At 34.2% G+C, this 26849-nt stretch overlaps 1 protein-coding gene across 2 annotated transcripts in view; it reads right to left on the bottom strand.

Moving 5' to 3' along the window:
- Spn (protein phosphatase 1 regulatory subunit spinophilin) overlaps nt 1–26849 on the bottom strand; it is a 470769-nt gene that overhangs the window by 197063 nt on the left and 246857 nt on the right. For both annotated transcript variants that reach the window (XM_075368965.1, XM_075368964.1), the window contains exon 3: nt 13519–13591. The gene's annotated coding sequence lies outside the window, so the exon portion shown is untranslated. The remainder of the gene's footprint in view (nt 1–13518; nt 13592–26849) is intronic.

Below are 26849 nucleotides of genomic sequence, written 5' to 3'. Positions count from 1 at the left end.
TAGGCGCAATATCGAATCGGTTTAAAGTGGTCGTTAGTCCTCTAAACATTACCTAAAACTTTTGTCTGAAACAATGTTTGATACGACCAACCCTTACGACCAGGGATGACCAAAATATTGCTGGAATTGTAACAAGATGGGGCTTGTCGAACGGTAAACGCGTGTGAATAGGGGAATTTATTACAATAAGGGTGGGGACAAAATAGTGTCATCTAGGATAGGTAGATCGGTTAATTTCTTACTATGAAAGAGAATTTTGTACGATGTGTGCGTGAATGTGTATTGTCACCTGAGGAAGCTTAGAGAATTCTAAGTGAAACGTAAGTATTTAATTTATAAGTTTGTACAGTTGATCGGTTAATCCAAGAGATTAATAAAGATAATATTTGTAAATCGAACATATATTGTTATATTTAATTCTATCCGATCAAGAGGAAAATAAATTACATTTAAGTTAAAATTCATAAACGTATACGTAACGGGTGATATTTAAGTTTGGAAACAACAGCTTTATATTGCATATCTATGAGAAATTTGGAGACGCAAAGAAATGGGGTTCTACGTAGTTAAAAACATCTGCATTACGGTGAGTTTTTAATTTTTGTCCGCCATATTGAATCAAACTTAATTTTTTTTAAACGGGAAGATGAACGTATGATTTAGATTTAAAATTTTACAAGAAAACAACGGTGAAACCCGTTATTCTGTTAATGCCTTCGTCACCCGGTTATAATCAAGCATTCACAGTTGCATTGACGGAAAGATGGTGTTGACAATAAAACTAGTAAAACGTACTGCGTGAACGGTTTTATTGTATTTTACATTCATAATGCGTACAATAATAAACTTTAAACGGTGCTATAATAGATAAAAATTAACAACAACGTAAACAACAATTTCAACTGATATTTGTTACTTAAAAATGAAACGAATCAGCTGGAAATACTTACTTAAAAATTCTATTACATATTTAGTTGAGTTACATGTTAATTTACAACAATGCAGTTTGTATTACGTTGAAACAATGCAATTTAATAACTCCTCGCTTCACCTTTTTACTTCAGCATACTTTTAAGTTAGTACTTTTATACGGATTGAGTACGAGACAGCGGATTCCGGTGTACTTGGGATTCAATTAACCACACGTCTTAGGAACGGTCGGCCTGAATTTGTACAAAACTTCACTTCATTTATAAGGTGTGTGAGAAAAGTAATGAGATCGGTAATACTGCGAGCGATCTGGCAACGCTGTGTTTACCGGTCTATGCTAGACCGGTTTGTTCATCCCTTCCACATGCTCAGTACGAGTTTCAACTCCTTTCAGCCAACACATTATTTTTGAGAGAGCCATCAGTGAAGTTGCGTTTTTGTTGTGCGTTACGAAAATGGAGCATCGGAATTTAGAGCGACGTTGTGCAAATCAAATTTTTGTGTTAAACTTCGGTAATCCGCGACTGTGACCTTTGAAAAGCTGAAAAAGGCCTACGGGGAACATTGCTTATCAAGAGCACAAGTTTTCTGCTAGCATAAATCACTTTTGGAAGGCCGAGAACACGTTGAAGATCAACCTCGCTCAGGAAGACCTTCGACTTCAAAATCTGACGAAAACGTTGAGCGTGTGAGGGTTCTTGTGAGATCAAACAATAAGGATGATGAGTGAACTGTTAAATTTGAACAATTTCACCGTACATCAAATTTTGATAGACGATTTGGACATGCAAAATTGGTGCCGAAAAACCTCACAACGGAACAGAAGGACGATCGAAGAAACGTGAACGTTGATCTTCTTGAGAGGATTGACAGTGACCAAGAATTCTATCGCGTGAACACAGATGATGAATCCTGGATACGAGTATTTGAGTACGATCCTGAAACAAAGCGGCAAAGCAAAGAGTGGCACACTCCGCCATCTCCTCGACCGAAAAAATGTCGAATGAGCAAATCAAAGATCAAAACCGTACCGATTTGCTTTTTTGACAGTAGGAGTATCGTGCGTAAAGAATTTGTTCCTCCACGACAAACTGTCAACCAAGTGTTTTACAAAGGTGTCCTTAAAAGGCTCACGAAAAGAGTGATTGGCGTGAGACCAGAGATTGAAGAGAAGTAGATGCTTCCTCATGATAATGCCCCGTGTCACACACCCATTTCCATCAGGGAATTTTTTACCTAAAAACGCATTCCTACGGTTCCTCAACCCCTCTATTCACCTGATTTGAGTCATTGTGACTTTTTCTTTTTTCGGAAATTGAAACGTGTCTTAAAAGGACGTCATTTTGGAACTCTGGAGAACATTCAAAAGATGATAACCGACCAGTTAAATGCCCTACCAGTTGAACCCTTCCAGCGCTGCTACCAGGAGCGGTAACAACGACTCCGATGGTGTAGCTGCCCAAGGGAACTACGTTGAAGGGGATAATACTTGAAAAAATAAAAACATTGGTAAGTAAAAAGTCAGTCTCATTACTTTTCTCACACACCTGGTACATGTCATACATATCATTCTCATCTCATTGGGCCGTAGGAGGATCGCTTGCTGATCACTAGTTGAACAAATTGCAACGTACAGACTAGGGTAATAAAAATAAACAGCATGTATTGTGTTTTATTTTTCAATTAGTTTAAATCGATAGTAATCCGGCGCTACAATTACAAAGGTTACCTATCTTTATAGATACGTTTAACTGTAACTGCACTTTACTGTTTAGATGTGTGTGAAATAGACTATTATTTTTTCCATTTTTTAAAAATATATTTACCTACAATCGTCTTGGTTTATGATTTTCTAAGTAAATAAAGTCAAAAAAAATCAATCAAATACATATTTAAAATAAATAAAATGGAAAAAAAATTCGGTCACTAAATCTAAATATTTATTATAAATGCCTTAACAATAATAAAAAAATTTAAAACTGATTTTGATATTATTTAACCGGGAATGTTAATAAATGAATACAAAAATACAACGTTAAACATTTATTTTTTATTTATTTTTTTTTATATATTAAATTACATTATTTCATCCTGACTACCGTAAAACGTTAAATCGAATTTCTCTAACTCGTAGCAGACAAGGCCAAAATCTTTTACAGGATTATTCTAATATCAATTCATTTGTTAATAGCGTATCTAATTTTGTTACAAACGCTACAAGCGTAAAGCGTTGCGTTAGATCTGCCTAAATATAGCAGACCAAGATTACATACTATTAATTATATAACAGCAAAATACACAATAGATTATATACACATATAGTCTAACATAATCAAGCGTGTAAATATTTTCAGCGATTATCAGCGACTATTTCGTTTAAGCTTAATTTTTCTGCCCGTTTTGAGCGAGTGACTTAAGTAAAATCAAAGGACGAGATAAAATATTTTTAACTTTATTTGTCGTGACATAATTCAACGACTGAACCGTGAATTATTACAGTAAATCAATAATGATAAATTAAAAATTTTAAAAACGGTAAATCAAAATTTCCCTTTTTCTTATTAATATTTATTTATCATTTTTCTTACTCGCGATACATACAGTAAAAATATACGGGAATCTTTTTTCTTACAGTAAAAAAATACGGGAAGTGACTTTTCAATTGTTAAATACAAAACGATCTATTTTTCGATATAAAATCACCATAGCCCTGAGTACCCGAGGAGGCTCCACGATAGAGAACTCACAAATTTTAAACGAAAAGAATTTTCGTTTAACGGCCATTTAGTATCATTTACAATAGTTTGAAATGTTCCCTGCGGTATCTTTTGACCGGTCGACAGTCAAATACTACAAAAATAAAATTTATCAAATCCTCTTTCCTTAAAACGAGCTTCTTTCCATGTAGGACTACTATTCGATATTTACTATAGGCCTAATTTGGGTGTGTAATTTTGGGGGCCTAATTTCTACGTCGCGTAAGACATAATTTTGATCGGTATGAGTGTAGCACTGATTTACCTTTCAACTCGTTCGTTTTCTGAGGCATTCACAGTCACGACCGGGGTTGTCAAATCTAGAATAGGCGCGGGCTTCGTGTTTCCGGGGTTTCGGTCAGTTAGTTTGAGGGAATCATATTAGGTTGGATGTGAAGATGTCCGTTTGGGGCCTACGTGAAGGTAAAATTCGATTTGTATTTTACTGATGCAAATGTCTGCCGAGGCAATCCCGACCGAGGCCTGGATGATGACTGTGAGATGTAATCGGTTAGAGGGTCTAAAGACTACCTCAGGTAAAGACCCTCAAGGCTCGGAACGGAGGGGGTGATGTGGCGACCGGTAACGTCACAAGGTGGGGGGTCTTCCCTCTATGGGATTGGGATGTTTACTATAGGCCACTTATACTTTCCCGGCGAATATAGCTGCAATAGTTAGCCGCATTAAAGGTGAAAGTAAGGCGATCTTATAAAAAAAAGATATCGGATTTTTTTGTTGGAAATGTTTTAGGGTCCGACTAGTTCATCAAGACAAATATCATATGTATGTATGTATTTGCGTGCGCACGTAAATAGGTATGTCATACAGTTTTTGGTCTTATATCTCACAACTGACCCTCCCATTCTTCTTCAAATATTTCTATATATGGGACATCGATAATATAATGTTTTTTTTTTCAAAATTCGTCGAGGGATATCGGTTCTAATATTTTTTAAAGATTTTCTGGAATTTCATACATTATAGGGCTATTAGAAAACGCCTACAATTTTCAAAAATAAAAAATACCCCCGACATAAAACAGAGAAAGGTTTTCACGTTCTTATCTTACTCTTTATTGGAGGGGACGTTAGATTTTAGAGAGAACTTTACTTAAGTAAATCTGTTAAGTTTAAACTGCACATGAATATTTTGCAAAAACAAATTTTTATCGACTTTTCCCCACCTCTAAAAATATAATATTTCTGTTTTCCGGCTCTTAATTTATATTATTAAAAAAGAAAAATTTTGTCACTTTAAGGACGATTAAAATTTAAGTAGTTTTGGTCCCTATAATACAGCCGGACCCAAAATAAAAGGCAATTTTTTTCATTATGTCGTAAAAATATTTTATTTTCTCAATAATTTCAACAATTCTTTCTTTTACATTTATTTTTTCGTTAAGCATCACTTCTTTTTAAAAAAGATTTTATTAAATTGTTCCCCACAAAGTAAGCAAGTCCCAAAGTCATAAGTATTTTATGGAAATTTGGAAATTTCAATCCTTAAATCTTCTTTTTTTGTAATGATTAAAATCAACAAAAAAAGCCCAGTCAATACGGGATTACAATTTTTTTTTTAAGTTCGGAAATATTTTTTTGTTACTGTATTTAAACTTTATTATGAAAATAAAAATAATAAAACTTTTAATTATTGAATTGCAAATAATTCTCGGTCAAGTCAGAAAAGTTCTGCGATGAAAAAGCTGTGCAAATTATTGTACGACTTGACCGGTGTAACTCCGGAATGTCACGCAATATTTTGCCACTTTTTTAATCTAGCTGCCAAAAATATTAAAAGTCCTTCATTTTGGTTAGTATTATCATAACCCTAAGGTTTTTGCGTCAAACCCTTTTGCTTTTCAACGTCCTTTAAAATTATATATGAAAGTCCTACACTTTTCAATAAAAAGGTTATGAGTTATTCCCCGTTGAACGGCGCGATTGACTCGTACTACAAAAATTATAATAAATCGTTTCGAGCTTTGCTAGATTTCAATTTCTTATGTTTAACTGTCGGTAAATTACCAGATATGGTTGTCATACGTTGTTAACAATCGTGTATTTATTTACGTGTAAATTTAAATAAAGATAAAATACTTGTCAAGTCCGTAGAATTTTTAATAAAATTTATTTGTAAAATTAATAATTAAAAGGAAGGAAGAAAGGATTGTACAAAAAGGGAATACAAGGGACTAAGACGAAATCGGTGCCCGTTACCTTTCAATTTCTGTAGCGTACGAGATGCGATTGGAAAGTTTTAAGACAGGTGCTGCCACTGCTCAGTAGGAGGGGCTAGGTTTGCCCGCGGGTGTGGAAGGGGAAGCTATTTTTGTCTTTGAAAGGTCCTGCAAAGATACCTTTGTTCAGTAGAGGGTGAAATTCTAGCAAACGAACATGGTGTTTTCTGTTTTCGGCGGATTATTGATTTCGCAAAGCGGATGAAAAAACAGGACGACGAATTTCGGTTAAATTTTATTTGAAAGGCAGGAAATAAGCTTCGAATACTTATGAAAGCTTAAAAACAGCTTTTGGAGGATAAATTTCTGAACCGGTCAAATGTTTTTATCCAGGTCAATAGATTCAAACACGGCCGCCGAAGAATCAATCGAAGATGACACCAAGGTCCGGGGGTCCGTCCGCTTCAAAAACCGGCGATTGTGAAAGTTCGCAATTTAGTGGGCTCTGATGGTAGATATACAACTAGGAAGATGGCTGATGAACTGAATTTAAGTTTCTATGTAGTTCAACCGAAGATTTGAACATGTATCGAGTTCCATGAAATTCATTCCAAAATTGCTGTCAGACCGGCAGGATGTAGGACATTCAAGATATCCGAACGAGGCCTACAGCGAAGGCAAAAGCCGAGTTAATAAATCACCGATGCAAATGACTACCGAGGAATTTACATCGGTGGCATCCCAACGAGGCCAGACTTATTACTACGAGATGTAAAAAGTCAGAAAGCGATAGACGACTCCCGATAAAGCCCAACAGGGCTGGGAACGGGGAGGGTGGTGTGGCGACCGGAACATCACTAGGCGGGTGTCTTCCCTACGAGGTTGTGATGTCAGACCGGCAGAAACAACACCGACTTCAGGAGTCCAAAGAACCGATTATTCGAACCGAAACTGACCCAGATTTGTTAAATAGAGTAACTACAGGCGACTAATCACGGGGTTATGTGCACGACCGAGACAAAGGGAGAATCATCTTAGTGGAAGGGTTCAAGTTCGCCACGACCAAAAAAACCGCGATAAAGTCGGTCGAATGTGAAGACAATGTTGTGATTTTCTTCAATTCTACAGGTTTCGTGCATCAAGATTTTGCTCACAAGCAGAAGACAGTCGACTAAGAATACTATACAATTGTTCTTCAGCGTTTGCGCGAAAATGTGCGAAAGAAAAGATTTGCACTTTGGTGTGACAAGAAGTTGGGTCTTCCACCGCGTCAAAGCACCGGTTCATCGTGCGTTCTGGATCGCAGAATACTTGGCCAAATTCGTAATTCTTGTACTTCGCAACCCCCAATTTCCCTGATTCACCTCTTGCCGACTTCTACCTGCCTCCCAGATTGAAATTTTCGCTGAAAGGGACCCGATTTGACTCGATCACAGACATCCAAGCAAATACAGAGACGATTCTTATCATCCTTAATAAAGAAAATTTCCAGGAATGCTTTTAAAAATGGAAACACTGTTGGAGTCGGTGTTTTCAGTCAGAAGGATGAAGGAGATCCGTCACAGTAGGCCTGCAAGTACTGGCATTTTGAAATTAAAGCTCAGTCTTAAAACTTTCCAATGACATCTCGTATAAAAATGTAACAAAGAATCCGAAAGAAAAATTAGAAAGGATAAAGATTCAAGGAGAAAATTCTGCCTACGATACCGTTGAATTTTCCTAGCATTTACAAATAACTATAAAAAAAATTGTACTTATTAAAATGGCGTAATTGTAACGTTTATAGACGACCTGATATGAGTCAAGAATCATTCCAAAAAACAAAAAAATTATCCGTAAAGTCATCCCATCCTAGGAATTAGTAGGAAAGACAGAAGAGAAATGGATTCTCGTACTCTTTTCACCAAGCCATATTTTATGTAGCAGTGGCCGAGTCGAAAGTCACTTAAAAACGCTCTTAAAAATATCACTCATCCAACGCCAAGCTTACTAGAAAAAATTGGGAGTGAAGTGGTTTCCATTGCCACCTTCATAGAGTCAAATATACTATTGCAATCAGCATGCTTAGCCGAACCAAACGCGGATGATATTCAACTCTACAAGTAACTAATTTAGAATAATTAACACAGCTTCAAATAATGGGCAGGCAGGAGTAGGTTTCATAATGAACAACAAGATAGGGAAGGGAGTAGAGTATTTCAAAATGCATAGCGATAGAATCATTGTAATAAGGATAAAATCAAAACCTAAACCGACAACGATTGTTAACGTCTATATGCCTACAAGCGCCCATGATGATGATGAGGTACAGTGTGTATACGAAGAGATTGATGAAGCAATTAAACACGTAAAAGGAGATGAAAATTTAATAATAGTTGGAGATTGGAATGCAAGCATTGGAGAAGGCAAGGAAGGAAATATAGTGGGTGAATACGGGCTGGGCAAAAGGAATGAAAGAGGGGACCGACTTATAGAGTTTTGCACGAAGTATAATTTAGTAATTGCCAACACCAAATTTAAAAATCATAATAGAAGAATATACACTTGGAAAAAGCCAGGCGATACTGCAAGGCATCAGATAGATTATATCATGGTTAAGCAAAGATTTAGAAATCAACTCGTTGACTGCAAAACTTACCCTGGAGCAGACATTGATAGCGACCATAATTTGGTGATAATGAAATGTAGATTGGGGTTTAAAAACCTGAAGAAAAGGTGTCAGATGAATCTGTGGAATTTGGAGAAGCTTGAGGAAGAGGAGGTAAAGAAGTTTTTTGAGGAGGACATTGCAAGAGGTCTGAGTAAAAAAGATAGAAAGGTAGAAAGTGTAGAAGAAAAATGGGAGAATGTTAAAAAGGAAATTCTTAAATCAGCAGAAGCAAACTTAGGCGGAATAAAGAGAACCGGTAGAAAACCTTGGGTTTCAGACGATATATTGCAGCTGATGGATGAACGTAGAAAATATAAGAATGCTAGTGATGAAGACAGTAAAAGGAACTATCGGCAACTAAGAAATGCTGTAAACAGGAAGTGCAAACTGGCGAAAGAAGAGTGGATTAAAGAAAAGTGTTCAGAAGTGGAAAGAGAAATGAACATTGGTAAAATAGACGGAGCATACAAGAAAGTTAAGGAAAAGTTTGGGGTACATAAATTAAAATCTAATAATGTGTTAAACAAAGATGGTAGACCAATATATAATACGAAAGGTAAAGTCGATAGATGGGTGGAATATATTGAAGAGTTATACGGAGGAAATGAATTAGAAAATGGTGTTATAGAGGAAGAAGAGGAAGTTGAGGAGGATGAAACGGGAGAAACAATACTGAGATCTGAATTTAAGAGAGGATTAAAAGATTTAAATGGCAGAAAGGCTCCTGGAATAGACGGAATACCTGTAGAATTACTGCGCAGTGCAGGTGAGGAAGCGATTGATAGATTATACAAACTGGTGTGTAATATTTATGAAAAAGGGGAATTTCCGTCAGACTTCAAAAAAAGTGTTATAGTCATGATACAAAAGAAAGCAGGGGCAGATAAATGTGAAGAATACAGAACAATTAGTTTAACTAGTCATGCATCAAAAATCTTAACTAGAATTCTATACAGAAGAATTGAGAGGAGAGTGGAAGAAGTGTTAGGAGAAGACCAATTTGGTTTCAGGAAAAGTATAGGGACAAGTGAAGCAATTTTAGGCCTCAGATTAATAGTAGAAGGAAGATTAAAGAAAAACAAACCAACATACTTGCCGTTTATAGACCTAGAAAAGGCATTCGATATCGTAGACTGGAATAAAATGTTCAGCATTTTAAAAAAATTAGGGTTCAAATACAGAGGTAGAAGAATTGCTAACACGTACACGAACCAAACAGCAACAATAACAATTGAAGAACATAAGAAAGAAGCCGTAATAAGAAAGGGAGTCCGACAAGGATGTTCCCTATCTCCGTTACTTTTTAATCTTTACATGAAACTAGCAGTTAATGATGTTAAAAAACAATTTAGATTCGGAGTAACAATACAAGGTGAAAAGATAGAGATGCTACGATTTGCTCATGATATAGTAATTCTAGCCGAAAGTAAAAAGGATTTAGAAGAAACAATGAGCTGCACAGATGAAGTCCTACGCAAGAACTATCGCATGAAAATAAACAAGAACAAAACTAAAGTAATGAAATGTAGTAGAAATAACAAAGATGGACCGCTGAATGTGAAAATAGGAGGAGAAAAGATTATGGAGGTAGAAGAATTTTGTTATTTGGGAAATAGAATTACTAAAGATGAACGAAGCAGGAGCGATATAAAATGCCGAATAGCACAAGCGAAACGAGCTTTCAGTAAGAAACATAATTTGTTTACATCAAAAATTAATTTAAATGTCAGGAAAGGATTTTTGAAAGTATATGTTTGGAGTGTCGCTTTAAATGGAAGTGAAACTTGGACGATCGGAGTATCTGAGAAAAAAAGATTAGAAAGTTAAAAATCAGATGGGTGGATAAAGTGACAAATGAAGAGGTGTTGCGGCAAATAGATGAAGAAAGAAGCATTTGGAAAAATATAGTTAAAAGAAGAGGCAGACTTATAGGCCACATACTAAGGCATCCTGGAATAGTCGCTTTAATATTGGTAGGACAGGTAGAAGGAAAAAATTGTGTAGGCAGGCCACGTTTGGAATATGTAAAACAAATTGTTAGGGATGTAGGATGTAGAGGGTATACTGAAATGAAACGACTAGCACTAGATAGGGAATCTTGGAGAGCTGCATCAAACCAGTCAAATGACTGAAGACAAAAAAAAAACAAGTAACTCCTTCATTGTCTTCAATAAATACCGACTATATATTGAAAAACATTTCTCTCAGAGAAAAATACTTTGGTATCTAAAGTACTTTACGTGTATTACAACCGTAAGAGAGAGCGAAGAAGATATTATTGAGAAACTGATTAATGTACCACTTTATATAATGAAACAATGCTTTATATATGTACATATATTCTATTAAAACCACTCAGCAGAGGAAATATTGTTTACATTGTTTTTTTTTATCTTTGTAAAGATTATAAATTATTTTCACCATTATAACGCCCAATTTAATAAATGAAGTAAAATACCGATACAAATTTTTTAAGTCTGTAGATTGAAACAATAAAAAGTTTTAAAAAATAAATTACTTTTTCTGGAACGGGTTTTATTATCCATCAATGCTAAGATTAAATAAACATTTCCATTCTGATAGTGTTCTCAATAACAGAGAAAAAAAAAATGTAAGTCGATAGGGTAGAATAGTACCTTCATTTTTATTATTTTTACATTTACCAATAAGAATTGAGACTTAAAACGCCTCGTTCAGAGAACTGCTAAAAAAGGATTTTAAGTCGATAGATAGAAACAATAAGAAAATAAAATAAGAGATGCAAAAATATTTTAGACGGTAGGGGATGGTTTTATAAAAGCCTATTCACAATGATATTATATCCAATGGACCTCGGGATTGTATGACTTTTTTATATATATGAATAAATACAGATTTTATGAATTCCAGTCCCGTTTGTGATAAACAACCTAATCGTTATATTTTTCAAAAAATTTAATCGAATCAAACCGTATAATGCTCAAGTACATCATACCAAATTTCATAAGTGCAGGAAGCGAAATAAATAACTGGAATAAACAGAGTGTCTGTAAAATAACGGCGGGGTTTCAAATCATCAGAACTTTGCAACAACGCATGACACACACGTGAAATATAATTTAAAGTGTAATGATGAGAAACTCCTAATTTTCAATATGTAAACAACTTCCACTGCCGACGAATGCACGGTCAATAAAAACAAATGTTATAAAGTCATTAACCGCATTAAGCTCGTCAGTCACCGTGATTACGGTACCCAGAAAGATTCAATGTATAGAGTGATTACAAACGAAATATACACCTTTGATAGCTGATAAAGTGTTTGAGTACATGTTTAAGTGTTAGTAGCGATTTTTTGACGATTGAACATTTGTCTCAATGTCGCAGCCGTAAACCCAGGTTTCTCTCCCGTTACAATCCTTTGCATGGATGTTTCCTCATCATCATCATCATCGGCTTGATGAATGAGTTGCCGAAAATTTTCCACTAAATGGTCTTTCTGTTGTTCGGTCATCAAACTTTGCCTCAACTCGAAGCACGTTCAATTTTTCACTCAAAATGTCACGGCACGATCCGATCGATACGCTAATCCTTTCTTCAAGTTCTCCGACAGTGAATCGGCGATTTGCACATACCAGATCGTTGATTTTCAGAACTTATGTGTCATCCAGTTGACGGTCGAAGGCCATCTTGATCGAGGGTCGTCATCTTCAATCGACTGACGACCACCTTTAAATTGTGAAAATCATTCGCAGCATCGCGTACGACCCGGAACATCATCTCCGTAAGCTTTTTTCAAAAGTTGAAAAGTTTCTGTGAAAGTTTTCCCCGGTTTCACGCAATATTTTACGTTGTATCGTTGCTCCCGAAAATAGCACATTAAAAAAATCGCTACTAACACTTGAAACACGTTGCATTCAAATAACAATAACACGAAAACTAAACGAGATATTAACAATCCAGGAACATACGGTTACAGAGGAGGTTATGCGGAACACAATGCTACCAACCGCACGTCACTAAATATCTCCGTTGGAGCGTAATTAAAACTGTTCGGTTATTTTCTGAACAGACCTCGTACTTCATATCTCTGCCGTGCTTCGATCCAGAACTATATTATTATTATTATTTTACGCCTATAAGCGGTATAAGCCTCGTACACAAAACTTTATTAAAAAAATTTGTTTTTTTTTGTTAATAAAAGAATTTTAAAAAAGATGAAAAACATAAAAATCTAGGAAGCGGAGTCTAGGAAGACGTATTAGTACTTTTCCGCGGTTATATAAATCTACAGTAAAAATCGATAAAATGAAAAGGTTGATTTTATTAACTTTGTTTTGTAAAGAAATGTAACTACCGAAATTAAACGAGGTGTTTATTTTAAATACACATTTATTTATCATTAGGGTTAGCTAATTTATCAAATTTACAGAGACAGACTACCTTCACGCAAATCAATTAACACTATAACCTTATAATGTTAAAATACAATCGAGGAACAATGCATATGAGTGTGTGTGTGTGTGTGTGTGTATGCGGCAAATATACGTACAAACAGCCGTTCTTCAGTGTGAGTTAATGATGTATTCAGGGAACAAAGCGAAGCACCACTTACATTAAGTGGATCGTAATTTCTGATCTTACCCGGCATTGTTATTAATAACCTAAAATTAATATGCTATTACCCTGTTACTTTACTACACATACCGCTACGATAATACGCGTCGTCTTCCTCTTCAGTTAAAATATCGTTTTCCAACCTCAACATTCGCCGATCTCTATTATAACATGTCTATTCCACCGCAATATAATAACAATATCTCAGATAACCGTCGATCTAGACAACCTCATAACCTAAAACGTGAAAAACATTTAATCCTAATATAGACACGCGCACGTACAGACACGTTTAGAAAATGCGTAATAATATTACGACAAATGAAGTCTATAATAATAATAATAATATATTAAGAAAGTCGAGAAAAACAATCGAATAAATTAAGAATTCTTAATTATTTTCTCCATACCTCAGGTGCGGGTCTGTGGGGCCATCAATGCGCCTTTTCTTTCGCACTTCACATTTCTAAAATAGGAGAGCTCCTGTAACAAAAAACAGAAAAATTATGTATATATAAAATAGTCGAAGGAATGGTAATAAAAAAAAATATAAAAAGCAATACGGCTCTGCGAGAGAGAAAAGAAAGTGTACGAATAAGTGAAAGGGTTTACAGAAGAATTCGGAATCGATCCTAAAACCAGAAAATTAATTCCAGAAAAACTTTGACCGACAACTATTAAAGAAATTCAGTTCACGGGTTAACCGTTTATAATGAATACAGATTCTTTTCAACACGATTTTAGAATGCTCAATTAAACAAATAAGTAATACGTCCAACAATTAAGGAACGAAAACAAACTGTATCAAATTTTAGCTTTCGCAGACGATTTTCCACTTGTAATTCAAAATATGGAATCGACAGAAATTCAACTTAATCTTCTCAAAAAAATACGGTAAACACCGAATTACAAATCTCAATAGAAAAAACTATACTCTTGTCAAATAATTTTAAAAAATGAACCGAATTTGTTAAAACTCAATCCGTGAAAAAATGCAAGACGAAAAATGTTACTCTTTTTTTTTGCTTGATACCGACACGAAAACTTGAAGCTTTGAGTGAGATATGGAAATGAAATTTTGTAGCATAAAAAAAATGTCATGCTTGACCAGGATTCGAACCCTCCAGACAAAGGCCGAGACGCTACAACTCCGTCACGGATATTAAAAGAAACGAATCAACGAAACGGTTAAAAAAATCAACAAGAAAAAAATTCTTTTCCGTAAAACTTAAACACATTAATTAACTCCGAAAGCCTTCACGCATTAGAACATTTAAACCTAATAATAAAGAAGAAATTTTTAAAAATTAGAAAAACAGAGGAAAGAAAAATTTTAGGACTAAAAAAGAGAATGAAATCTCGAGGATAATAAATACACGCAAAGTATACGATAACAAAAAAATAAAAACGAAACCCTTTCCGATGCGATAAAAAAAAACTTTTATTGTTTGACGAGGATCTTTCAAGAATAAGCAAAAATAGATATGCAAAGAAAAATTCGAATTCTTTAAAAAGAGAAAAAAATAATTAAATTTTGTCACAAAATTAAAAAAGTACTTGAAAGAAAAACAGACTGCTAAAAAGAAAATCTAGTATAACATTTTAAGAAATGATATCCAAAAATTGGAAGTTTTTTAAGCCAAAATAAGAAATCTGATGTGGACACCGCATAACTTCCTTGTACGCCTATTAAATTACATACAAAAATTTTTCTTAAAAATGAAAAGTACATAAAATTTTATTTCATTAATAACTGATTTTTTTTTATTTACTGTTATTATTGAATTATTATTTATCATACATTTTTTTACAATCAGAGGTTAATAATTATTAATAAATCAATATATTTAAAAAAAAAAAAGAAGTTAAAAAAAAAGGTTAAAAAAAAGAAGTGAAGACGGATTAGAACCGATGTTCAAATCCGACTTCACTCCTTTTGAAATATTTCATTAAGATTTTATTTGGTTATAACTCTAAAACCAATAAAAATTAGTACTAGTTATGATATAACGTTGAAAAGCTCTCAAAGCTTTCTTTGAAATCTGAAAACCGTAATTTTTCGCGATCACAATACATCTTTTACTTCGTACAAGGAAGTAAAAACCTGGAATTACGATCCAGTGATCCGAATAAAAATAGAAACGGTACGATGACGTCATAAGAGAAAACTACAGAATAAGGCGAAATAAAAGTTGTAACATGGTTCGTAGTGGTTAAATCGAAAAAAAAATTAACGTACAAACGTGAATGTTTTATTTTCAAATGAACATGTATGGAAGAACGAAATGTGGCACTAATTAAATAAAAAAGCTGGCAATGTACTGCATGACACCCGGTTAAATCGGCCAAGTCATAAATTAGCGGAGAATAAATTTTAAAAAATGAATTTTTAAAATTTTCCTAAAAAGATTAAGCTTAATAAATTTGCTTAAATAAAGTTTTTTAACACCCCTTCAACAAAAGCTAATGTAACACAAAATGTTCAAAAAACCTTTTGCACTTTAGGCGGGGGGTCCATAATTTTAAAAAAATAACAAAAATTGTAGGCATTTCTTGATAGCTCCATATATATAAAGTACAAACTTTAAAAAATTTTTTGAAAAATATTTACACCGAAGGGAGCTGTAGTAAAAGAGCAAAAATATTATATACTTCGATTTTAAGAGGTGGGGGTAAATTTTTTGAAATTTTTTGTCGATTATTTATAACCATTGTTGGAAACAAATTTGGTCTAAAAAATTTATTCTAAAAATGTCTCAAGAAAATCGAAATCGTTTTCGTGATATTCCTCCTTAACGAATATTGAAAAAAATGATCAACGTGCCTTATATACAGAAATATTTGAGCAAAATTTGAAGTATATGTATACATGTACGTATATACGTACATGTATACATATATACATACATATACGTATATTTACGTATATACGTATATTACGTACGTATATACGTAAATACGTATATACGTATATTACGTACGTATATACGTAAATACATAAAAAGTGGCGGCGCGCTTATAGGCACTGTGGAACCGCAGCACTCCCTATTTCCACTCGATATTACCGATAACATTTAATATAACGAGTAGAGACCGGATTATATGCATTTACATATTAAGCCCATTCTCACCGGTTATTGCATATTTTCCTTAAAAGTGATGATGCATATTTTCGCTACATTTACAATATTTTTCGGTAGGGTACCTACCAAAAAACATGAAGGCTTACGTTGCAGTCGGCCAAACCTATGAACCGCAGTTTTCTTTCAGCGCACTTAGCAGCCGCGCGTGTATTGTTTTGGTAGGATAATATTATTATGAGGCCAAATAAAACACAAACTCACGCGAGACAAGGACAGACGATACCGTTCAGCGTCGCGCATGCGTACTGCAGCACTCCTCCTACTAGGCAATTAAATTACGCATTTTATTGTTGACGCGTTCAGTGCATCGGTTTAGTTTTTTATTTGTTCGTGTAAAGTTTAATGTGTACCATGCCTCCCAAAAAAAAAGCGTCTTCGTGGATAGCTGACTATCCTGGAATATTTACATACGATGGAAATGTTTTATATTGTCGAGAAAAATATTTATATGTTTTGTTTGCGAGAAAAATATTTCGTGCACAAAAAAGTTTCAAACAGACCAGCATGTCAAGACAAATCTTCATATCGCAGAATCGCAAAAGAAAGGCCCCGACAACAACTTGTAACACCGACAAGTAGCAGTGAATTCACTTCCAAAGGTAAACAAAAAAACCACTTCAGCATGGATTTATATGAAGCATTGCTTACAAATAATATTCCTCTTCACAAACTTACAAATCCTACCTTCAAAGATTTTTTGCGAAAATACTGCTTCAATCAAAATATACCAGATGAATCAACATCGCGTAAAAATTACATACCAACAATTTACCTGCATGAAGTTCATTTAAGAGATTTTTAACAATAACCCAGGCTTTGAACCTTTGTGTCAAATTGATAGTTTTATTAACGGGACGGGTGAACTTTTGCCAGAAACAATAACTGCTAACACAGCTCCCAAATTCAAATACTGCCCAGTTACCTCAGTGGATATGGTGCGATCCTTTTCCACTTATAAAAATATTTTGACTGATCGAAGACGCAATCTTACTTCCGAACATTTGGAACAGTACCTGACCGTGGAACGTTTACGAAAGTAACAAAATGTTAAATAATTGTTAATTATCGATATGTTATTCAACTACTTATTAACTGTATGTTGATTTTGAAATAAATTGACTAAAAATTATTTTTTTTATTATTTAAAGCTGCATATTTTGACACTTTTTCATATTTGACACGCACATTTTAAGCATTTTTCATGCATATTTCAAGCTTTTTATGTTGCATATAATCCAGTATCTAATAATAATGAGTCCATTTTTCTTCAATTCTTTCTTTATACATGTACAATATATAATCCTTAAGCTTTTGTCAGCAGTCATCTCCCAGTTTACGAAAAAGATACAAAAATCTTTGTATGGAACTGTGCGATTCACAGTTCTAAAGACGTGGTGTTTGGCTGTTGTGCGCATGCGCACATACGAGCTGTACGCGAGGCTACGAGAGAGAAAGAACTGTTGCTCCCGCAGTGCCGACCCTGGCGTGCTGGTAGAAGGTAGTTTTTGTTTACTCAGAGTGTATTGTACTTAAAAATCCGTGTACCGTATTCTCGAATGCGATAAAGTGTAGAATTAGATTATTATCCTGCTTCCAGCTATTCTATTTGTTTAATTTTTTTTCAAAACAAGAAGAATGCCAAGAAGAATGAATAGTTCAAGCTTGAACTATTCATTTTTAAATGAATAGTTCAAGCTTGAACTGTAACGATTAAGGTTAAAGTAATTAAAAAATGTTTGATTTTGTTTTTTAGGATTTTACCAAGTTTCTGAAAAAATTTTCTTTTTATACATATTTGTTTCCTTTTACACAATTTTAAAACAAAAGCTAAAAATTTTCTGGACTAGCACCCCTACTAATTTTAGCTACAACCCGCTACTGTACATAAATATATTTTTTAATTTTGGTCTATATGAACTAACTGGACCCTAAAACATAAAGATATGGAGAAAACCCGATACCCTATTTTTTAAATGATCACTTACGATTTTTTTTCTGTTTCATACATTCTATCGTGGTACAACTGTTGATGTAGTTTTGTTTTCGGAATTAACTCGCAAAACATCTATATAAATGGTAAATAGAAAAACATAAATACCGTAAAATATATAAAACCTTTGACAGAAAATATTTATTGGAATTTTGCGACAATATTTTGGTAATTAAACAAAGCCGAGAACATAAAAGAGTTAATAACTGGAAAATTGATTACATAATCCGGTTAGTTTAATACACGAGCGAATAAATGAATGAACGTATAAATGAATGAATTTCGAAATAAAGAACTGAAGAGGAGCGGAGAAAGGTGAATTGGAAAAAAGAAAGAGACGGTAAGAGAATGACAACTGAATCGTAAATGAATAAAAGCCGATAACGTCAATCACCACTATGAATGTGAAAGGGGAAAATTTTAAATTCAGTGGATCAAATAAACGTGACACGGCGAACAAATAACAACGGTAAAAATAATGCAGATATATAAAATATCCCGTTCCATATCGTAAGCTAAATTTAACTTAAACTAAGTTCATTATATGTCCACACACATACGCGCGCGCGCGCACGCCCATACCCACACCTAGATACACATACACCCGAACCAGAGTGGGGGCTTTAGTACGGGGTACTCGTAGCTTCTTTACAAGACACACCCAAATATAACTCATTTAGCAATAAATAATCGATGCCAAGTATGTCTACCGTTTTGCTATGCAGGTGACAAAATGAACGAAATTGGATAATTTCCAATAAGAAGGGGTTAAATGTAAAATTAAACCGGCTGAATAAAGTGTTTACCTATATTTTAAAAAAAAGTTTTAAAATTTATTAGGCTTCAATTTTTTTTCCATTATTTTTCGTGTTTTACTAAAACGCATCTTCAGTAAAGAAATTTTGAATTCTACAAAATTTCCGCCAAAATAGAAAAGGAACCGATTTTAAATTTTACAAGATACTAAAATCAGAAATTTTTATTTTAGTTTTTCAAATAGGAATTTAGCTTAGGAAAGATAAAAAACGTTTTTCTAAGGAAGATACTTAAATTTCATTTTTTTAACACCGAACATTTTTTTTTTTTGGACAATGCATTCAAAAAATAAAAAATAAATAGATTAGATAAATAATTTTCATTAAAAATATTTTACTACTTTTTTCTTTTTAAACGATTTCAAAAGGGAAGGAAGGTTATAAATTTATCCGGTAATTTTTATGAATCTAAATAAGTCATTCATAAAAGAAGATTTAATTTATGAATAAATGCAACGATTTCGTAGATTATTTTTTTCTGGTAAAGGAAATTCTACTGCAAGTCCCGAAATAAATTTTTCTAGATGAAATCATTCCAAAATCTATTTTTAAGAAAACTTAAAATATTTTTTAAAAACCTGCGATATGATTTTTGAAATAAAATGGAAAACAATAAAAATGTTCAACAATTGTTTATAAAAATATTTTTATTTAAAACTAAGACAGGCGTTTCGAGATTCTTAAACGATCATTATCTGTAGACACAAAGGAATTATCTTATAAACAGAATGTTAACAAATTGTGGTAAATTTAAATACCCAAACCCCAGAGAAGATAACTGAAGAATTTTAAATGGAACGGGTTGAAACAAATAATTTAAAGGGCATTAAAAAACAAAAACAAAACTTTTGAAGTTGAAAATCTCAAGATACCTAAAAATATCGGAGCGGTTTAACATTTTTGACGGGTAGTTTCAAAAATAGCCCACAAAAGACCCGAAGTAGTGATTTCATAATGAATTATAAATCGTTTCGAAGTAGATTTCATTTTTTTAATGTTTAAATTTGAAACGTTATACGTAATTCATATAACAAACCGAGTGATTCAATAAGGACCTCACAACTATAAAGCAGATAAAAATTTATATATTTTAATTTAATATTATATATATTAATATATATATATTTATATTATATATATTTTTTTTTAATTTATTTATTTCTTTTTTAGAGGGTGAGCAAGGTCACCCTCAGTATCTAGAAATTTCGTCTAATTAAGGTCTTATTTTTCTTAATCACATTTTTTTACCTTTAAGAATAATAATATTTGCAAAATCGCACCCCCTTCAAAAAAAAAATGCTCTAAATAAACTAGCGGCTAAGTGCTAAGTGGGTATACTGCGTCGATAATATTCCTTCTCAGCACAAGGAGCGCGACAGTGTAGCACTGACGTAAAGCTGTTGTAAAGGTCTGTTATTTTGTGCCGTCACAAGTGAGCGATAGAATTAAATAAATTAATCGTATTTAAAGCGTAGATATTTATTTAAAGTGTCAGTAGTACCGCCACACCCACGCGAATGAAATACGGTACGCGCGCGCGATTTAGTTAGAATCATCGAATCAAATAAACCAAAAATATTATATTTAAATAAAACGATAAATATTTTAAATTCAGTTGTTTGTGTAAGCCGTGCATCAAAAAAGGCCGTGTTACAGGAAAGTCCTATAACTGTTATCAATTTTTTTCTTAAACTTTATGGCAAAATATTTTTTAATACCGGAACGACATCAGGCAAAACAGTACACCATTAAGCTATAACGATTCAATGCTATCAAATATGATGAAGACAAAGACTTTTAAAAAGTCTATTTAGATAATTAAAGTTTTGTTTTAAAAATTCTCCGTTTAACTTATAACGGGATTATCAGATTAACTTCCTCTAGAAAATAAAAAATTACCATCTAAATCGGTCTGTTTGATGAAGACAATCGATTAATACGGAGAAAACATAATAAAAAACCGTACGGGTCGAACAGAGAACACTTCACTTTTTTACGGTCGTTTAAATATCAGATCGTAAAAAAGATACCGCATTTAAGAAAACTAATCCATTAGCGAATACATAAAACTGGAAAAAAATCATTACTTTTAAAGATAGTACACGATACTTGAATTTTTTTTAATACAATTATTTTTTTATTACCGTTTGTTTAAAAACAAAGATTAGCGAAAAGCATTTGCAGATGATAAAATATATATAGATGACCTATAAAATTTAGCGTACGTTAACAATGATCTAGGAAAAAGCATACGCTAACAACGAAGAAATACTAAATTATGTGTAATACGATACGATGAGAATTTAATATTAATTCAATATTTAACCTAACTAGGGCTTACAGTAACTTAATAGTGTAAAAAAAAAAACAACACCGCAAACATCGAACCGTGACGAAATCGCTACAAAGAAATTCCCGCTCGCAGATCAAATGAGAGTCACTTTACTTAACACGTTACTACTGTTACTTACACAGACGGTTCTCGACTTTCGAATATAATCGCTCCTGGATTCCTGTTTGTAAGCCGAACAGTATATTTCCATGTCAAAAAAGGAGTTCCGTTCCGAATAAATAAATTCTTATGATTTTTTTTCAACTTACTGCATGTAAAGTATTAAAAACATAGTCTGAAAAAAATTAATTTTCTATTTCAAAAACGTTTTGTTCGTATGTTTTTAGCAGATATTAAAAGATGATTTTTTTTATAAACGCAAACAGTAAAACGCTAATAAAGAAAGTAAACCGACAAATAATTTGTTAAAAAAATTAAAACTTTTATCACAAGTTTTAAATTTACTTCATATAAATATATATTTTACCTAACTGCGAAACGAAAATATCAAGACGCGCGCGAACATATACATATACACAAACAAGCGCGCACACAAATCCTCACGTCAAAGAGTGTTTTATAACGCAAAACAGTATAAATTCTCTTTAAAATTGAAAAAGGAATAAATTCCAAAAATCAGTTCTTTCTATTAAAAATATATTTTTTAATCTTTTTCCTTTGTTAAAGAGAAACATAATATAGGCCAAAAAATAATCCACAAGCAGAATTTCAACCAGCATCTACATCCCAACTCCGTCGGGAACCATCTTGTGACGTTACCGGTAGCCACATAACCCCCTCCGTTCCAAGCCTGAGGGGCTTTACCGGAAGTCGTCCTTAGACCCTCTAACTGATTACATCTCACAGTCATCAGCCAGGCCTCGGTCGGGATGCCACCGATGTAAACGCCTCGGCAGACATTTGCATCAGTAAAATACATATCGAATTTCGCCTTCATGTAGGCTTCAAACAGACATCTTCATATCCAATCTAACATGATTCCCTCAAACTAACCGACCGAAACCGCGGAATCGCAAACTCCACGCCTAGTAAAGATTTGACAACACCGTTTGTGACTGTGAATACCTCGGAAAACGAATGAGTTTAAAGTTAAATCAATGCAACACCCGTACCGATCAAAATTATGTTTTACGTAACATACGTCCATCACACGTAGAATCGAAATTATTTAAATAAGTGTGATTGAAAAGTTTTAAAACCGTGTTCGTAATTTCAAAATGGCAGTAGTTACAGGCCTACTGTGATGAATCTTCTTCAAATACTCCCCTTCTGACAGAACACACCGACACAACAGCGTTTCCTTTTTTGGAAGCATTCCTGGAAATTTTATTTCTTAAGGGTGTTAAGTACCAACTCCGTACTTGCCCCGGATATCTTCAATGGAGTCAACTGTTCCCTTTCAGCGAAACGTTTTAATTTAGGAAACAGGTAGAAGTCGGTAGGAACTAAATTTGGAATATGTCCAAATATTCTGCGATCGAGATCGCACGATAAGCCGGTGCTTTGGCGCGGTGGAGGATCTAATTCTTATCTCACCAGATTGCAGGCCTTTTCTTCTGCACATTTTCGTGCAAACAGTGAAGGATACGTTTATAGTATTCCTAGCCGACTGTCTACCGCCTAGGGGAAAATTCGTGATACACGATACCCGTAGAATCGAACAAGATCACCAGCATCGTCTTAACATTCGACCGAATTTGCGCTTTTTTTTGGTGGTGTCGAACTTGGATCCATCCACTGCGATGATTGTGCCTTTGTTTCTGGATCATACCAATAAATCCAAGATTCATCGCCTGTAATTACCCTATTTAACAAATCAGGGTAGTTTCGGCCCGATTAATCGGTTCTTTGGACACTTCCAGCGAGTGATATTTCTGCCGGTCTGATAACAATTTCAGAGTGAATTTAGCGGAACTCGAAGCACGTCAAATCTTCATTAGAACTGTGTACACATTTAAATTCAGTTCATCATCCATCTCCCTAGTTGTAAATCTACGGTCAGAGCGCACTAAATCGCAAACTTTCACAATGTTTTCGTCGGTGTTTGAAGCGGACGGTCACCCGGACCGGGCGACCGTCATCATAGACTGATTTTTCGGCGGCCATCTTTGAATCTGTTGAACCGGATAAAAACATTTGATCGGCTCAGACATTTATCTACAAAATCGGTTCTTAAGAGTTCATAAGTCTCCGAAATTAAGTTTCCCGTTATTCAAACAAAATTTGATGCAAACTTGTAGGTCCGATTTTTTAAATCCGTTTTGCGAAATCAATAATCCGCCAGCAATAGAATACATATCTTCCTTCGCTCACCAGGATGCCACTTTCTGGTGAACAAAGATATTGTGGTGATCGTTTCAAATCTTTTCAAGAGCAAAACAAACTTCCCTTTCCCAAATCGCGGATAAACCCTAAATGTGTGCATATTCAGTTAAAATGTTTGTACGTAAAGGAACTCCCATAGCAAGCAAATTTTTTTAATCGATAATATAGTTTCAAATCAAATCCATTACGTATCTATATATCTTATTTCGATTACAAATTGATAAAACCGAATTTGTGTTGTCCTAACGATTCCAACAGCTAAGGTTTTTACATGAAATCGCCCGTTAGATTCCGGAACGCCATTCTTTTGTAAACGGTGAAACAATTGTTTAAGATTTTTAAAACAGCACTTTGATTGGCTGGATTTCAGCTTTATTTTCATTTCCAAAATATTCTGGCTGTTTTCGATTTAAATTTCTTCCCTACATTCATTATTAGATTTGTATCAAAAGATAATCTTGCGGGAATTTAAAAAAAGATACCTTGTTGTAAAGTACAATTCTGTGTTTATTTATTCAAAAATATGTAAATGCATTTTATTTATTTTAAATGAATGAATTTTGCGGCAAAACTATAGTTACAGTAAAAATGTACAAACAGCTATCGGTAAGGAACAACCACATACCAACCCCGAAGGGGAAGACAGCCCCTTGTGATTCTTCCGGTCGCCACACTCCCCTCCCCTGTTCATAGCACCGATGGGCTTAAACGGGAGTCGTCTTTCGCCCTCTAACTTTTTACATGTCATAGAAATCAGCCAGGCCTGGATGGGATGCCACCGATGTAAATGCCTCGGTAGACATTTATTTACATCGGTGATTTTCAAAATCGGCTTTTGCCTTCGCTGTAGGCATCGTCCGGACATCTTGAAAGGAACAACCGTAATAAAAACATAGGCTAGCATTTTCTGAATACTAGATCGTGGATACCGGTGTTCTTTGGTGGTTGGGTTTCAATTAACCACACATCTCAGGTATGGTCGAACTGAGAATGTACAAGACTACACTTCATTCACACTCATACATATCATCCTCTGAAGTATTATCTAAACGGTAGTTACCGGAGGCTAAACAGGAAAAAGAAAGGCTAGCATTTTCTAACTGTTTGAACTACTTTCTTTTTCCTGTTTAGCCTCCGGGAATTACCGTCCAGATATTACCTCAGAGGATGAATGAGGATGATATGGATGAGTGTAAATGAAGTGTAGTCTTGTACAGTCTCAGTTCGACCGTTCCTGAGATGTATGGTTAATAGAAACCCAACCATCACAACACCGGTATCCACGATCTAGTATTCAAATCCGTAAAAAATAACTGACTCTGCCAGGATTTGAACGCTGGAACTCTCGACTTCCAAATCAGCTGATTTGGGAAGACGAGTTCACCATTAGACCAACTGTTTGAACTGCTAGTTCAACACAAAGAGAACTGTAATGTTTGAAAGTCGGGTACCGCCTTTACTAGTCGTATAGTATCTTTACCCGTTAGTTGAAGCTTAATAATTCGTTTCACAGTAGTAATGCGATCTTAAAGCAGTCATTATCTTCAAAAAAAAAAGTTAGAAACTAATTAAAAAAGTAGACTACTTTTTAACTTAACTTATGTAACGGGTGAGCAACTTAAAATCGAACAGCTGTGCTACGACTAGCGCCAATATCGATCTTATGTGTTACTACTTTCTTTATTGTCAACTTTGAACCGATTATGCTTCACTGCAGTACAGGTTAATTTTTGCAGTTTTGTTTTTCTAAAATTCGATCGAGGAAATGGTGTGCGTTCCGGATTCTTTCAAGAAAAGCGGTAAAATTGTCGAATATCAGTATTCGAGCAAAAAGTAGCACACAATTTGATCAAAAAAAGGGCTTGCTATGCAGGCTGTTACAAAACGAAACGGGTGACCTTCCGTTGAAAACCCGGAAGTCATAGCTGATATTCAAAGAAGAATTTCTCCCTGTCCGAAAAAAATCTATAAGCAAGTTATTACAAGAAACAGGTGTAAAATATACATCTTGCCGTAAGATCTTCACGATTTAAATTTGAATTATGAAATTAAATGAAAAATTATTAATAATTTCAAATTAAATTTTAATAATAATTGTAAAATGACTTAAAAGAACAGACAAATTGAAATGTCTTAATTATTGTGACTGGCTTCTCAAAAACTTTGAGAAGAGATGAACCCGGTCGCTGTATTTCATGTAAAACGAGTAACGGTTTTTATTCGGGCATGTTAATCTACACAACACCAAGTATCGGATGACCGAAAACCCTCTTCGAATCCATTTGACGGTGAGAGAATCGAGTTATATTGTTGTAATCGTTTCTGGTAATCGTACAGAGGGACCAACAATTTTTGACCGTACTGCCAATTCAGAAGTATATGGTACAATTTTCAAAGAATTTGACGCTCAGTTAACAGATTTTGAAACAAAACCTTTCGACAAATATGTAGCAACGTATCGCACATGGAACGATTCACTAGCACGGGTTCACGCAAGTTCTTCAGAAGAACGAACCGTCAGTAGTGGGCGGGCGGTGGTCTCCGCGTTTCCCAGATTTTTCTATTTGCGATCTTTCCTTTTAGACTATTTGATGGATAAACTTATGAATCAAATTCCCGCACGATCGATGAACTAAAAGCAAATATACAGTAAGAAATCGACGGCAATGGTAACTTTTATGTCGGATGATTCTTTAGTATTGTCACTCGAGCACAAAAGGGCATTGCTAACTTCCAACAAATTTTACAAAAATATAATAAGTTTTCTAAATGTAAGTACAGAACTTAATTTATTACGTAATTTCGATTGTATTACAATGTGAAAACACATTTCACTCGTAGAATGTGTTTAATCCGTAGATGTTCGGTTTTTGAGTTCCTCAATCCGTATAAAACAGATAACTGAATATAAAGGCTGTAGTAAATATGTTTAGTGTGTTTCATACGGACGTAAAGTTACGTTAAAAATAGTTAAAATAAATAGTAGTTGATTTAGAATAAAATAATAGTGAAAATCTGATGTGGACACCACATGACTTCCTTGTGCGCCTATTAAATTACATATACACATTTTTTACTGCACCGTATTTAAATTTATTTCATCTGAAAGTGAAAT

Source organism: Lycorma delicatula, chromosome 6 (assembly GCF_047948215.1).
Source record: "Lycorma delicatula isolate Av1 chromosome 6, ASM4794821v1, whole genome shotgun sequence".
NCBI lineage: Eukaryota > Metazoa > Arthropoda > Insecta > Hemiptera > Fulgoridae > Lycorma > Lycorma delicatula.
The sequence above is the reverse complement of the archived record's forward strand: the minus strand, read 5'-3'. Positions and strand labels throughout refer to the sequence as shown.